Source organism: Microtus oregoni, unplaced genomic scaffold, assembly GCF_018167655.1.
Source record: "Microtus oregoni isolate MIOR12 unplaced genomic scaffold, Mior012 000023F_ref0000262, whole genome shotgun sequence".
Lineage (NCBI taxonomy): Eukaryota > Metazoa > Chordata > Mammalia > Rodentia > Cricetidae > Microtus > Microtus oregoni.
Genome location: NW_024543082.1, coordinates 25,179,931 through 25,192,639, shown reverse-complemented (window position 1 = coordinate 25,192,639; position 12,709 = coordinate 25,179,931).

The window sequence follows — 12,709 nt, the reverse complement described above, 5'->3', positions numbered from 1 at the left end:
CTCCATTCTTCCTGGCTGTGCAACAGGTTCCCTTAACTGCTGAGCCATGTCTCCAGCCCCACCCCCATTCCTCATGTGCATGTCTTCTGTTATTAAGTGGCTAATCTAGTCTCTGAGCCATTTCTCTATTAGTTTGTTTCTCTTTTTCTTACCAATTTAAAGAAATATTTTAAATAATCAGGATAAAAATATTCAGGTTAAAAATTTTTACACATTTCCCCCAACACATTCTTTTTCCTCTAAATGGTGTCTTTTGATGAACAGCGTTTGAGTTCACCATAGTGCTGGTTTTGCCCTTTCCTGAGGCTAGTGCTTTCTGTGTCTTCTTGAATGATGTGTTCCTGTGAAGATGGTCTCCATCTCAACCTCTTAGATGTTTTATAGTTAACAACGAGGCTGGCGATAGCCTGTATTTGGTTTTGGAGTATGGCATGAAGCAAGGGCCTGGACACTAGTCACTGACATGGCTGTTTTAGCCCTCACTCTGGTATTCGCCACCAGCTTTGTCATAGGTCAATGAAGCAAGGGCCTGGACACTAGTCACTGACATGGCTGTTTTAGCCCTCACTCTGGTATGCACCACCAGCTTTGTCATAGGTCAAATGTCCCTGGACGGAGGCTCTTTCCGGAGCTGTGCCATCGCCCTGTCTGCTCTCTGTACTAGTCCTGTGCTACATCCCGGCTCTCTCTGTTCTGTGTTTCTGTCCATTAATAATCCCACCTTGGTGTCGTTACTATGGTGTCGTAGTAAGCTTTGCTATCCTGCAGTCTAGCCGTTCCTTGGATCTTGGTTACTGTAGGTCTTTCCCTTACACATCCACGTAAGTTTCACAACCAGCGTTGTCAGTCTTGAAGCACAAACCGATCAAGTGTGAAAAAGCGTTATCTTTACAACCCTGATCTTTAAACCTCTGAATACAGTTTAGCATTTCATATACGGTTTTCTCACAATCATTTTTTTTGTTTTTGAAGTAGATACCCTTGCATTTTTTACAGTTATTTGATAAATTTGATATGACTGTAAGTAGTATCATTAAACACTTTTTTACTTTCTGATTGTCCATTGCTGCTTATAAAATACAACTAATTTTTATAACTTCCACCAGTGATTATGATAAATACATGTATTAATTTTCATCATTAATCTATACATGCTGCAGCATTTTCCAAAGATAAAATAATGACAGTTTTATTTCTTCATTCCTGACTCACACGTCCCCTTCTTCCCTCCCTTCCCTGTCTTCAGATTCTGTCCCGTGCAATTTCACAATAAGTGCTAACATGAAGCCAGCGTCACTCAGAATTAGATTCCCTGTAATGTGACTACTCTGCTGCCCCTCTCCCCGCGGTTCTGTTCCACACACAGCAAAATGCTCATTTGGATGTGCAGGAGTCTGAATGCTTTTCACCATTTTCTCTTGTTTTGTTTTGTTTTTGTTTTTTTTTTTTTTTTTGGTTTTTTCAAGACAGGGTTCCTCTTCTGTGGTTTTGGAGCCTGTCCTGGAACTAGCTCTTGTAGACCAGGTTGGTCTCGAACTCACCGAGATCCGCCTGCCTCTGCCTCCTGAGTGCTGGGATTAAAGGCGTGCGCCACCACCGCCTGGCTTCTTGTTTTGGTTTTTGAGACAGGGTTTCTCTGTAGCTTTGGAACCTGTCCTGGAACTCACTATATAGACCAGGTTGGCCTTGAACTCGCAGAGATCTGCCTGTCTCTGCCTCCGGAGTGCTGGGATTAAATACCTGCACCACCACCACCTGGCACATTTCATCGTTTTCAAGCATCCAGTGATGTCACCAAACTAGACCACTCCCCAGGCAGAAAGAGAAGTTCTCTGTGGCTCAGACTGCCAAGGCTATGGGCAGGGCAGAGAGAAGATGATTGGTGGAGAAGCAAGTGGATTTTATATGACAGTCAGCAGGGAAGGAATCTTGGAACTGTTCAGATTGACTAGGAACTAGATGCCCTTGCCCACGGTAGTTAAAGCCTTTGGGAGGATTAAGGAATTAAAGGAGACTCCAGGTAAACACAAACATGCCTTGTGAGATCCAATTTTCCAGTAAACAGAAACCCAACTTCAGGCTGTTTGCCCAGTAATGGTCCTTCTCTTTACCCAGCCAAAGTCCTTGTGTGTAGGACATTGTCACCAGCACTGCCATTTTGAGGGACACAATTTGGACCTAACCACCATAAGGAAAATAAATAGACATGTGAAAGAGCCTATCATTTTCCAGCCAAACTTTAAATGATTCTCTATTCCACTTGAATAAAATCAGAATCTCTTACTGAATGACATTAACATAAGGTTTACTCGCTGAGGGGCCCTGTGACGGACAAGGGCATCTGCCTGCCTGTCCTGCTGCAGCTCAGTGATTTGATTGACTTTGATCATTGGGTGCTGGCATCTTCAGGAGGACATCTCCTGTTTTCTTTCCTCTGCCCTGAACTGAGAGTGCATGCCACCATCCAGTGTTTAGACCTTGTCACACTGACCCAGCTTGTTCTCAGCTTTGCCTTCTGTCTTAGTTAGGGTTTCGATTGCTGTGAAGAGACACCATGACCACAATAACTCTTATAAAGGAAAACATGTAATGGGGTTGGCTTCAAGTTTCAGAGGTTTAGTCCATCATCATCATGGTGGGACAAGGCAGCACGCAGGCAAACACAGTGCTGGAGAAAGAGCGGAAAGTTCTACATCATATTGATCTGCAGGCAGCCGAAGGAGACTGTGTGCCACACTGGGCATGGCTTGAACATATGAGACCTCAAAGCCCACCCCCACAGTGATGCACTTCCTCTAAAAAGGCCACACCTCCTAAGAGTGCCACTTTTTATGGGCCATTCAAATACATGTGTCTATGGGGGCCATACCTACCTAAACACCACAGTTTTGTTGACCAATGTAGTGATGAGGAGCAGCAGGCCACTTTCCGCCGCCCGGCTCCCGGCTAGTTTTACCCAAAATAATTACACGGAAACCTGAATTCATTTAAACACTGCCTGGCCCATTAGTTCTAGTCTCTTATTGGCTAACTCTCACATCTTGATTAACCCATTTCTAATAATCTGTGTACCACCACGAGGTGGTGGCTTACCGGAAGATTCTAACCACCTTCCGTCCGTCTTGGGTAGGAGAAGCATTCTGTTCTGTCTACTACACTTACCTATGTTCTGACCTATCAGGCCAAGCAGTTTCTTTATTAACTAACCAATGAAAGCAACAGATGGATAGAAGACACTCCTACATCAGACAAGGGCAGGCAGAGACTATGGGGAAGGAAATGGATCTCCAAACAATTTCTACTCTTTAGTCTGCCTACCTATCCACCCCCATCCCCGGTGTTCCAGCCACACTAACCTTGTATTTAGGGCCCTTCCAGTTGTTATTTTGTCTAACTGCTTTGCTCTGGCCTTTTCTTGGCTAGTGTCTTCTCATCTGAGTCTTGTAGCAGATGTCACCAGCCCAGCAAAGAGGCCCATCTCACCTCAACCCCATTCTAGGTCTCCTTGCCCTACATACACATTAGGAGTCCTGTCTTCCTTTCCCTCTCCCTTTGGGGTTTCAGTCTTATACGTGATAGAACTTAGGTGTCCCATTCAGCTCTGGTGTTGTTTTTGATTTTTTTTTTCTGAAATAAGATTGTATATGTATTGTGTCTCTTTCATGTACATTTGATGACCAAAAAGGTCCCTGTTAATCTTAAGAGGTTCTATCCACTATTAATGACTTTCTCCGTGTTCTTGACACACTGGCTTGCAGATGCCTACACCAAGCCCAAGGCCGGAAGGGTGAGCGAGGATATTGGCAGTTTCACTTCCGGGTGTCACGGTGTCCATACACAGAGCTGTCTTCCCCTTCAGAAATTTACCTAGAGACCATGAGACTTTACTTTGCTTTTGGTATACTCCTCCAACATGCTCCTTCCTCAAAGTGCTTCAATACTGTGTACAGTTGAGATTGTCACATGACCTCTTCGGATGGGAAAACCCAAGACATCACCACTTCACGAATCTGATTTACACAGCCTAGAAACTGAATCTTGGCTAAAGGCTAAAGCAGCCCTCTACTGCCCCGCTGCCTGATCCTACTCCCCACTCAGTATCTCTCCTTCCCACTGTAACTGCCACCTGCCTACTCGGTCATTGTTCTCTGCGGGGCCCCTGAGACTCCAGAGTAGGAGGTTTCTGTCATTGCTGTGCCTGGAGCATGTCACAGGGTCTCAGGCTTGGTACCAGGTTGGCAATTGCTCGGGGTCTCTTCAACTTGGTTGCTGTTACCAGGATGACTTGCACATCCCTCCCGAGAGGGGTAGGGCAAGCACTTGGGAGTTCTGGGTTGCTCTTTCCATTTCCAGGTTTTTCAGCCTCTCTCTTCTATCCAAGACAGGGCCCCTTTTCTTTCTCTGGTTCATCTTTTTTAAATTGTTTTTTCAAGGCAAAATCTCACCATGTAGCTCTGGTTTTCCTGGAACTCAGTCTGGCCTAGAACTCACAGAGATCCCCCTGCCTCTGCTTCCGGAGTGCTGGGATTAAAGGCATGAGCCACTATGCCCAACTCTTTTCCTGGCTCTTTAAAAGCAGTGAGGACAGAGGTTTTGTGGTTTCTTGAGACCCTGATGAATCATTTAGGCCTGATTTTCCCCGCCTCCAGCCCAGTGAAGCTTCATCTTTACGCATCTTCTTTCAAGGGTCAAAGAGGAAAATATTCGTTGCTTTTAGCCTTTATCCTTTGCCCTTTTTGGTTTCTTCCCCTTTCCGTGAATTTCCTTTCTCGCAATCCAATTTCTCTTCACTTAACCACTTATACTTTTCCTGTTCCCCCAACATAGTTCCTAAATTATTTTAACTTCTGTCTTGGGTACAAAAATGCACTTAAAAACTCACATCTGCAGGGTGTCATTTTATATAACCTAGAAAGCACAACTTTAATGTAATTTAGCATATATATTTTATAAGGTCTTTGGTTTTCTTGTGTGTGAATACCAGTGCTGGCCTGGGATTCTCTTTGGGGTCCAGAGGTACTGTTAGCCTTGGAGACTTCAGGATCCAGGAAAGAGTCACGGAAACATCTATGTTGAGAGTTTGTTGTCCCTCCTTCTTATTTCCTTTATATCCATCAATATTTCTATCTTTGCTGGAATCATTTAGACCTGTAGTCACCACTCTGACCTCATATTAAAGTAAACTGAGGGACAAAAGAAGAGCACATGGGGGCTGATTATTGCTAAGGCGGGCTGGAGGCACGAGTTTTGTACCTTTCTGATTTTTTTGTATATGGTTGGTTCTTAATAAGATGAATTACATAAAAATATTTTTATATACATGCTTGTATGTACATTGATGCACGAGTTCTACTTGGTCTTAATAACAAAAACATCTGGAGCCAGGTAGAGGGGTAAATGCTGAGAGATCAGAGAGAGAAAGGAGCAAGCCACAGCCAACTCCTTGCTAACTCCTCAACCGAAAAGGGTTGAACCTTGTCTCCTCTCACCTTATATTTCTCTCTCTGCCCAGCCATACCACTTCCTGTTTGTCCAGACCTCTATGGTTGACTAGTGGCTAGCTCCTCCCTCTGATCTTCAGGCAAGCTTTATTTGATAGAGTACAAACAAAATATCAGCATAATACATTCTAAAAAGTTACTGAAGATAGGCCTTGTGGAAGACAGAATTCTTGGGGGCACTGGGCCTGGAATCCGCCAAAGCTCCCTGGGGATTCTTAGGCTTGAGGTGGGTGTGTGAGGACAGGAAGATAACTGAACTGGCCATAATGGCTTCTTGAGACTGCGAGCGGCTGCCTCCACCTCCTCCTCCTCTTTATCTTCTTCTTAGTCCCTTGAGACATAGCCTCATTCTGTGGCAGGCTGGACTCAACTTCACAGCAATACTCCTGTCTCAGCTTCCTGGGACTAGGGACAGGTGCCACTCACTGCACCAGACTTGGGGCTCTAGTCTTCTGATGAGGTGCCAGATGGTTGCTCCCGATAAAGCAACACTCCTATAGTGTTCTACGCACCTCTCGTACGATCTGCACTCAAACAACAGAAGTCAATTGGAAAACAGCGGCACTGGCATGGGTAACTCTGGCTAGCGCTCTCCTATCAGGGTGTGAGCTTCCCGAGCAGTGGTTCTCAGCCTGTGGTTTTGACCCCCACAGGGGTCAATTATCAGTATCTTGCATATCAGATATTTACACTATGATTCATAACAGTAGCGAAATTGCAGTTACAAAATAGTGATGAAATAATCTTGTGGTTGGGATCACCACAACACGAGGAACCGTATTAAAGGGTCTCAGCATTCGGAAGGTGGAGAACCACTGTTCCAGAGGGAAGAAGCTTTCCTGTGGTATTCGTACTTACATTCTCACCACATGGAATATGATATTACCAGGAACGTGTCTAGTAAATCAAGTTTGTTAAAATATAAGAAGGGCCTATGATATGGCTCAGTGTTATTACACTTGCTGCCAGCCCTGGTGGACCTGAGTTCAACTCCTGGAACTCACATGGCAGAAACAGAAAACCAACTGCCGGAAGCTCTCCTCTGGCTTCTCCATGTAAGCCATGGATGCCTTGCAGCCCTCAAATACATATGGGGAAATATGAATGGTTACTGGGTTAAGACGCGCTCTTATCAACAAAGAAGCAGGGTTAAAAATATAGACCCCGATTTTAGCTCTCCCCTGGGTTTATTTTATCATCTAGTTATTTTACTGTGGGGCATCTCAATTTGCTCAAATGTAAAATGCAGAGCAAACATAATAGCTACAACTGTAAAAACAAAACAAACCTTTTGCAAGGAATAACTGTGAGGATTTAATAAATCTATGCCTAGAGCTATAAAAAAGCATTTAAAACTGTGTCTGACACAGAGTAAGCATTCAAACTCAATGCGTTACAATTTTTATAAGAGAATAAGCAAACACACAGTCAGGAGGACTTGCAGAATGAGGGAATAAGTCTTCCGGTTTTGTGATTGCTCATCTCTGCTGTTACCTGTTTCCCTGTACTTTCCAGATAAGAGACAAGGCAGCCAGCAGCTCTGGGCTGAACTTTGGGTTAGAGTCACGGAGAGGCATCAGGAGTGGAGGCAGGAAGATCAGGAACTCCAGGCCAGCCTGAGCTCCATGAATCCCTGTCTCAAAAATCAGACAAACAAAAAGGGGGAGTTAACTCATGCTTGAGCTGGTTTGACTTGTGAATCTCCACCAGGAGACTGACGTGAGCCCTGTGGGAGTTTTCAAGAAAGAGGGGTGTTCATAGCTGAGCCGCTTGCCCCTGTGCTGCGGGAGGGAATTCACCGGCTGGGTTGCCCTTTGCAGGAGATTCACCTAATTTCCCTTCCACCTCTCAAGGCACCAGGGACTAAGAACTGCTTTCAGGAAACGGTAAATGAGAATCAAGAGAAAGGGTATAATGACTTAACTAGGGAAGGTCCTGAAATCCAGGCTCTTCCAACGACATCAGGAGGATTTCTTGAAAATTGGGGAGCAGGTGAATGGGTTTCAAGAGGTTTTGGACAGAATTATCTGGCTGGTGCTGGAAGAACTGGAAAGAGGCCAGTGTAGATGTTGGTGTCAAAATCCAGGGCTCTTAAGAGAGCCTAGGCAGGAAGGAACAGATCCCAGACTTGAAGAACTCAAGAGCCGTTGTGTGAACGTGAAACAGGGAGGACAGAGACGGCTTTTATTTTTAGTGTTGCCATGTTCTGAGTCAAAGATGACTCAAACTTCAAGACTAGACAGCTGAATTATCATGGCGGCTGTCATCGTAGAAAAGGACAAACAGATGGGCCCAGACACTGATCTGGCTTTGCACGGAATGAGTGGGCTGTGGACAGGATACCAGCTGGATGTTATGGTTCATAAACAGATGTGTGTGTGTGTGTGTGTGTGTGTGTGTGTGTGTGTGTGTGTGTGTGGTGTGTGCATGTGTGTGTGCGTGTGTCTGTGTGGTGGTGTGTGCATGTGTGTGTGCGTGTGTCTGTCTGTCTGTCTGTGTGGCGGTGTGTGCATGTGTGTGTGCGTGTGTCTGTCTGTTTGTCTGTGTGGCGGTGTGTGCTGAGAATCAGAAGAAAGGTCAAATACAAGGGCTGGGTTTCCTTATCACCTCCAGACTCTTCACAAAGCAGAAGCAGCCTGTCTCTCCTGAGGTGGAGGTAGGGGCTGCGATGGTCAAGTATGCCCAAGAGTGAGAGCAGGGGGTATGTACGAGTCTGGGTGAGCAGCTCGTCACTTTCAGAATAAATGCCAGGATAAGGCGATCTAGGGCAGGCGAAGATTCAGTGGGTAGGGAAGGAAGATTTCTATTCTAGTGTCATGTGGATGCAACCATTACTTCTTCCAGAGATTTGAAATGTTAAACTGTAACATTGGTAAATTCTCCAATAAAACCCATAAATGAAAAACATGCTGGACACCTAGGAAAAGACAGCAAGCTGTTTCTCTCATCTTTAAAAAAAAAAAAAAGCCTCTCATGTTTTCTGAACCTTTAAGTTTGCTGTCTCTAACTCGATTTGAGCTTTCCTTGTCTTTCCAATGAATTATACTGTGGGTGGGGGACGCAAAGAAAGAGAAAGCAAAGTCCCTGTTCTTACGAACCTAAGTCTTGGCTGTCATAGAAACTGACACGCGTGCTGTAAGTTCCTGAATACTAGTATAAGGCTCTGTAGACACTGACTTATTCTTAGTTATGAATATCCATCCGATCTTGGCTTGGTGTGTTTCAAGCCAATTTTTCTATACTGTTTCTTTAACTACATTTTGTGTCTAGGCTTTTACATTTCTTTATTCTCTATATCTTTCTTCCTACTCCATGGCTGGCTGTGTGGCTGGGTGCCTGGCCCCTGGCATCATTCTCTCCTCCTTTTCTTGCTCTTTCTTCTCACTCCCTAGATTTCTCCTCCTATTTATTCTCTGCCCGCCAGCCCCACCTGTTTCTTTCTTCTGCCTAGCTATTGTTCATTCAGTTTTTTATTAGACCAATCAGGTGTTTCAGGCAGGCAAAGTAACACAGCTTCACAGAGTTAAACAAATGCAACATAGAAGAATGCAACACCTCTTTGCATCATTAAACAAATATTCCACAGCATACATAAATGTAACACATCTTAAACTAATATTCCACAACAGCTAGATGTACCAGGGTGGGCAAATTATACATATACATATATTTATATAATCTATAATTACTCATTTAAATAATATATAATTTGTATCACAGATTATATAACTTATATGATAATACAATATGTAATAAAATAACAATTATATATGTAGAATTTCCCTTGTCCCTTAGTGCTTTCACATGTAAAATAAGGTAACGCATGGAATTACTAGGAGGTTTATGGATGATAAACTGCAGTGTGATTAGAGTCCTACCTGTCACATTATGTGCTCTGGGAGTTTCATTTTCATTGACAATGCTATTGATGGGGCAAAGGGAAATTTATCATAAGAGTACAGGGTGACCTTATGGAATTAATGTCAAGACTACTGCTAGGTTTCAAAATAGGGCTGGATCAGAGAAACAGAAAGTCATCAGGGACCCAGGCCCTTTCTCCCTTTTCTGCTTCTCTCGGGAGACAGGTGATGTGTTTCTCTTTCCTTACAGACTAGCCTTCCCTATTTCTCTATTCTCATGGGGAAATAGGCTGCCCTCATTGCTCGTTTGTACATAACCATTCCATCCACCAGAAGAGAAGGGTCGGCCATCTCTTACAGTTTCAGGTGTTCCAGATGAAGCCTGTCTGGTCCAGCTTCAGTCAGGTGTCCACGGCTAGTCCACGGCTAGTCCACGGCTAGTCCACGGCTAGTCCACGGCTAGTCCACGGCTAGTCCACTCAGGTGAGGCTAAGGACAGGGTCCTCCATTTCACGTCTCAGAGAAGGGGCCCATGAAAATGTCTTCTGATCTGAGCAATATGATTTTTAGGCTGTGGTCCCTCTGGGAATGCAAACTCGGGGTATCCAGAATGTTGATGTCTTTGATTTGAATGAAAAAGTGAGTATATTCTAGACTTCAGATTTCTATGAGGAATTAACGGTAAGGAAATATATTATTCTTCTGAGATTTGTATCCAGGCATGAAAATAACTAAAAGACACGTAGCAGAATAATGCCTTGTCAAAATATCCAAAGTTTCCTCAGGAACTGTAACCCCATGACCCTGCTTATTTGAGGTAGGTAGCCAACAAAAATTCTGTGATCTCAGAAAGACTGGCAGTGCAGAAGGAAAAACACAGAAGCAAAGTCAAATGCTTGACATTTTCTACTAAAAAAAAAACCCAAATAATATTGAAAAATGTCCAGTGAAGAGAGAAAATAACAATTAGTGACAATTAACAAAATGGAGAGTGGAAACCCGTTGTTTTTTTTTTTAAAGAATCATTAAAGCTGACACATCTTTAGCAGATCTTACTAGCAAAATTGTGAGATTTAGTCTCTAAAATCAAGAATGAGAGACATCACTACTGACCTCACAGAAATAAGCATGTATTCGAGAATACTATGAAGACTGTACACCAACAAACTAGATAATAGGTAAAATGTGCAGATTCCTAGAAATGTCTGAACTGCAGACACTGACTCAAGAGAAAATAATAAGAGCAATTCTCTATCAAGTGAAGAGATTGAATTGGAAAGAAGAAAAGAACCCACAGAAAACCAATGCTAGCATATTAGGTCAATGAAGAGAACATATCCAGGGAACCACGTATCTTATAAATAGTGGGGCTGTACCATACCAGTGTGCTAGCTGCTGGTGTTACAATAGATAGAGCAAAGGACTGCTTTTTCCTGGTAGAGATTTATAGCCAAGGCAGAGTCTGGGAGCCACCGGAAGCCACTGAAGTGTGCCTCCTCATAGAAGGGCTCCAGAGAGGGCTGTGTGCCCGGCTGTCTCTCTGAGTACAGAGATCTCCAGTCACCCTCATGTCTCCTCCCTTCGCTGTCTCCCTGCTCCCATCTCTGTCCACATTGTATTGATGGACCAGCCCTGTTCTCCTAAAAGAACTCACCAGCTGACAGTCTGAGTTCCCCATCTGCTGACTATGCCAGCTTGGCTAGGATTTCCCAGTGAGGGTGGCTCACTTGGCTGCAGGGCTGGCTGGAGGGACACGTGACCTGTAGTTCTGTTTCCTGCTCTGCTGTCACTATCTTGAAATTTTAAATAACTTTTTAAAATGATGAATCCATATCTTAGTTTCACCTAGACTTCAAAAGTTCTGTAGCCAGTCTTGGGGGCTTCACTGTGGGCCTTTGAGGGGAATTTACTCGGCCTTGGTTTTAAACACTTTATACATACAGACTGATGACGGTTCCGGTTAGCACCCTGCGCTGGGACCAGACTGCCGGCATGTGAGTCCTGACTCCTTTGCATACCAGTCCTGTGATCTTGAATGCTCTTCATTGTGTGACCTGGGGCGGTCGCTGCGTTTGTCTCACTGGAGTGATGAGAGAACAAAACGTGGTAAGACAAGAGACAAACTCAGATGACGTCTGGACCACAGGAAGCTGCTGCGCAGCCTAGCTATTTCTGTTGCGTCCTCGTTTCAGGATTAAGTTACTTTAATCTTCCAGGTGTGTTGGCTTGGTGAGGAATCTGACTCCTGAGTTAAGTCACAATGATAAAGATCTCGGCAGAGTTCTGTGAGTGACGTGGAGGTGAAGGGTTTCCCAGCCCTGCCCTTGCCCTATTGTTAAGCATCACACCATGCTAGTCCTCCCTTTTCCCTACCTCCACACACTTCCCAGCCTCTTAAAGCCCATTTCCCAAAGAGAAGACTATGTGCCCAGACAGGATGCTTTTGGAAGGCGCCCAGGTCTACCACTGTGTGGTATGAAATCTCATAGTAAAGAAGCTTTACATGTCTTCCAGTCCACTGATTACATGTGTTATTAGTAGAAGGCGTGGATATTTTTACACACGCGTGTGTGTGTGTGTGTGTGTGTGTGTGTGTGTGAAAGAGAGAGAGAGAGAGAGAGAGAGAGAGAGAGAGCATCACAGCACATTTGTGGAGGTCAGAGGAAAACCTGGAGTCAGATCTTCCCTTCCACAGTATGGGTCCTGGGTTTGAACTCAGGACATTAGGCTTGGGATCGAGCACCTTTCCCCACCAAGCCATCTTGCTAGCCCTGCAGATGAGTTTTGAAAACTTTTCTCATAAGTTGCTAACGTTTGTTTTCTGTTAGGGAAAAAGAGGGCCCGCATCTCAGGGGCCAGCAGGCCACAGCATCTGCTGGGAATTTCAAACATTGCTATGTTCTCGTTGTATTTATTTCTAGGATTAGTCTCTGATAAGGGAAACTAGTTTCCCTTTTAAGGCAATGATCTAACAATTCTGATGGGACGCACAATACCACGTGGGTACATTAACGATGCTGTAAGACAAGACGGCGTTAGTGAGGGAACACAGGCTGTTCCCCAGAGACAGAGCAAAGCTTAGCCAGAGTAGCAGCAGCAGCATATGATATATAGAATTTTATCACAGAAGTATAATATGATTTATCCATACTTGGAAAAAAGAGCAGCAGGCATAAGGGAGAACTAAGGAAGAAGTATGGCTAAATAGTGTCTCCCAGGATATCCAACCCTTCCCAGTTATAATCCCAGGAAGCTCAGCTTGATAAAACCCAAGCCAGCTGAGGTCACCCCCGGGAAAATTCATGAGATGCTGGGTGTTACAAGAGGGCGTAAAGGAAAAGGTGGCTT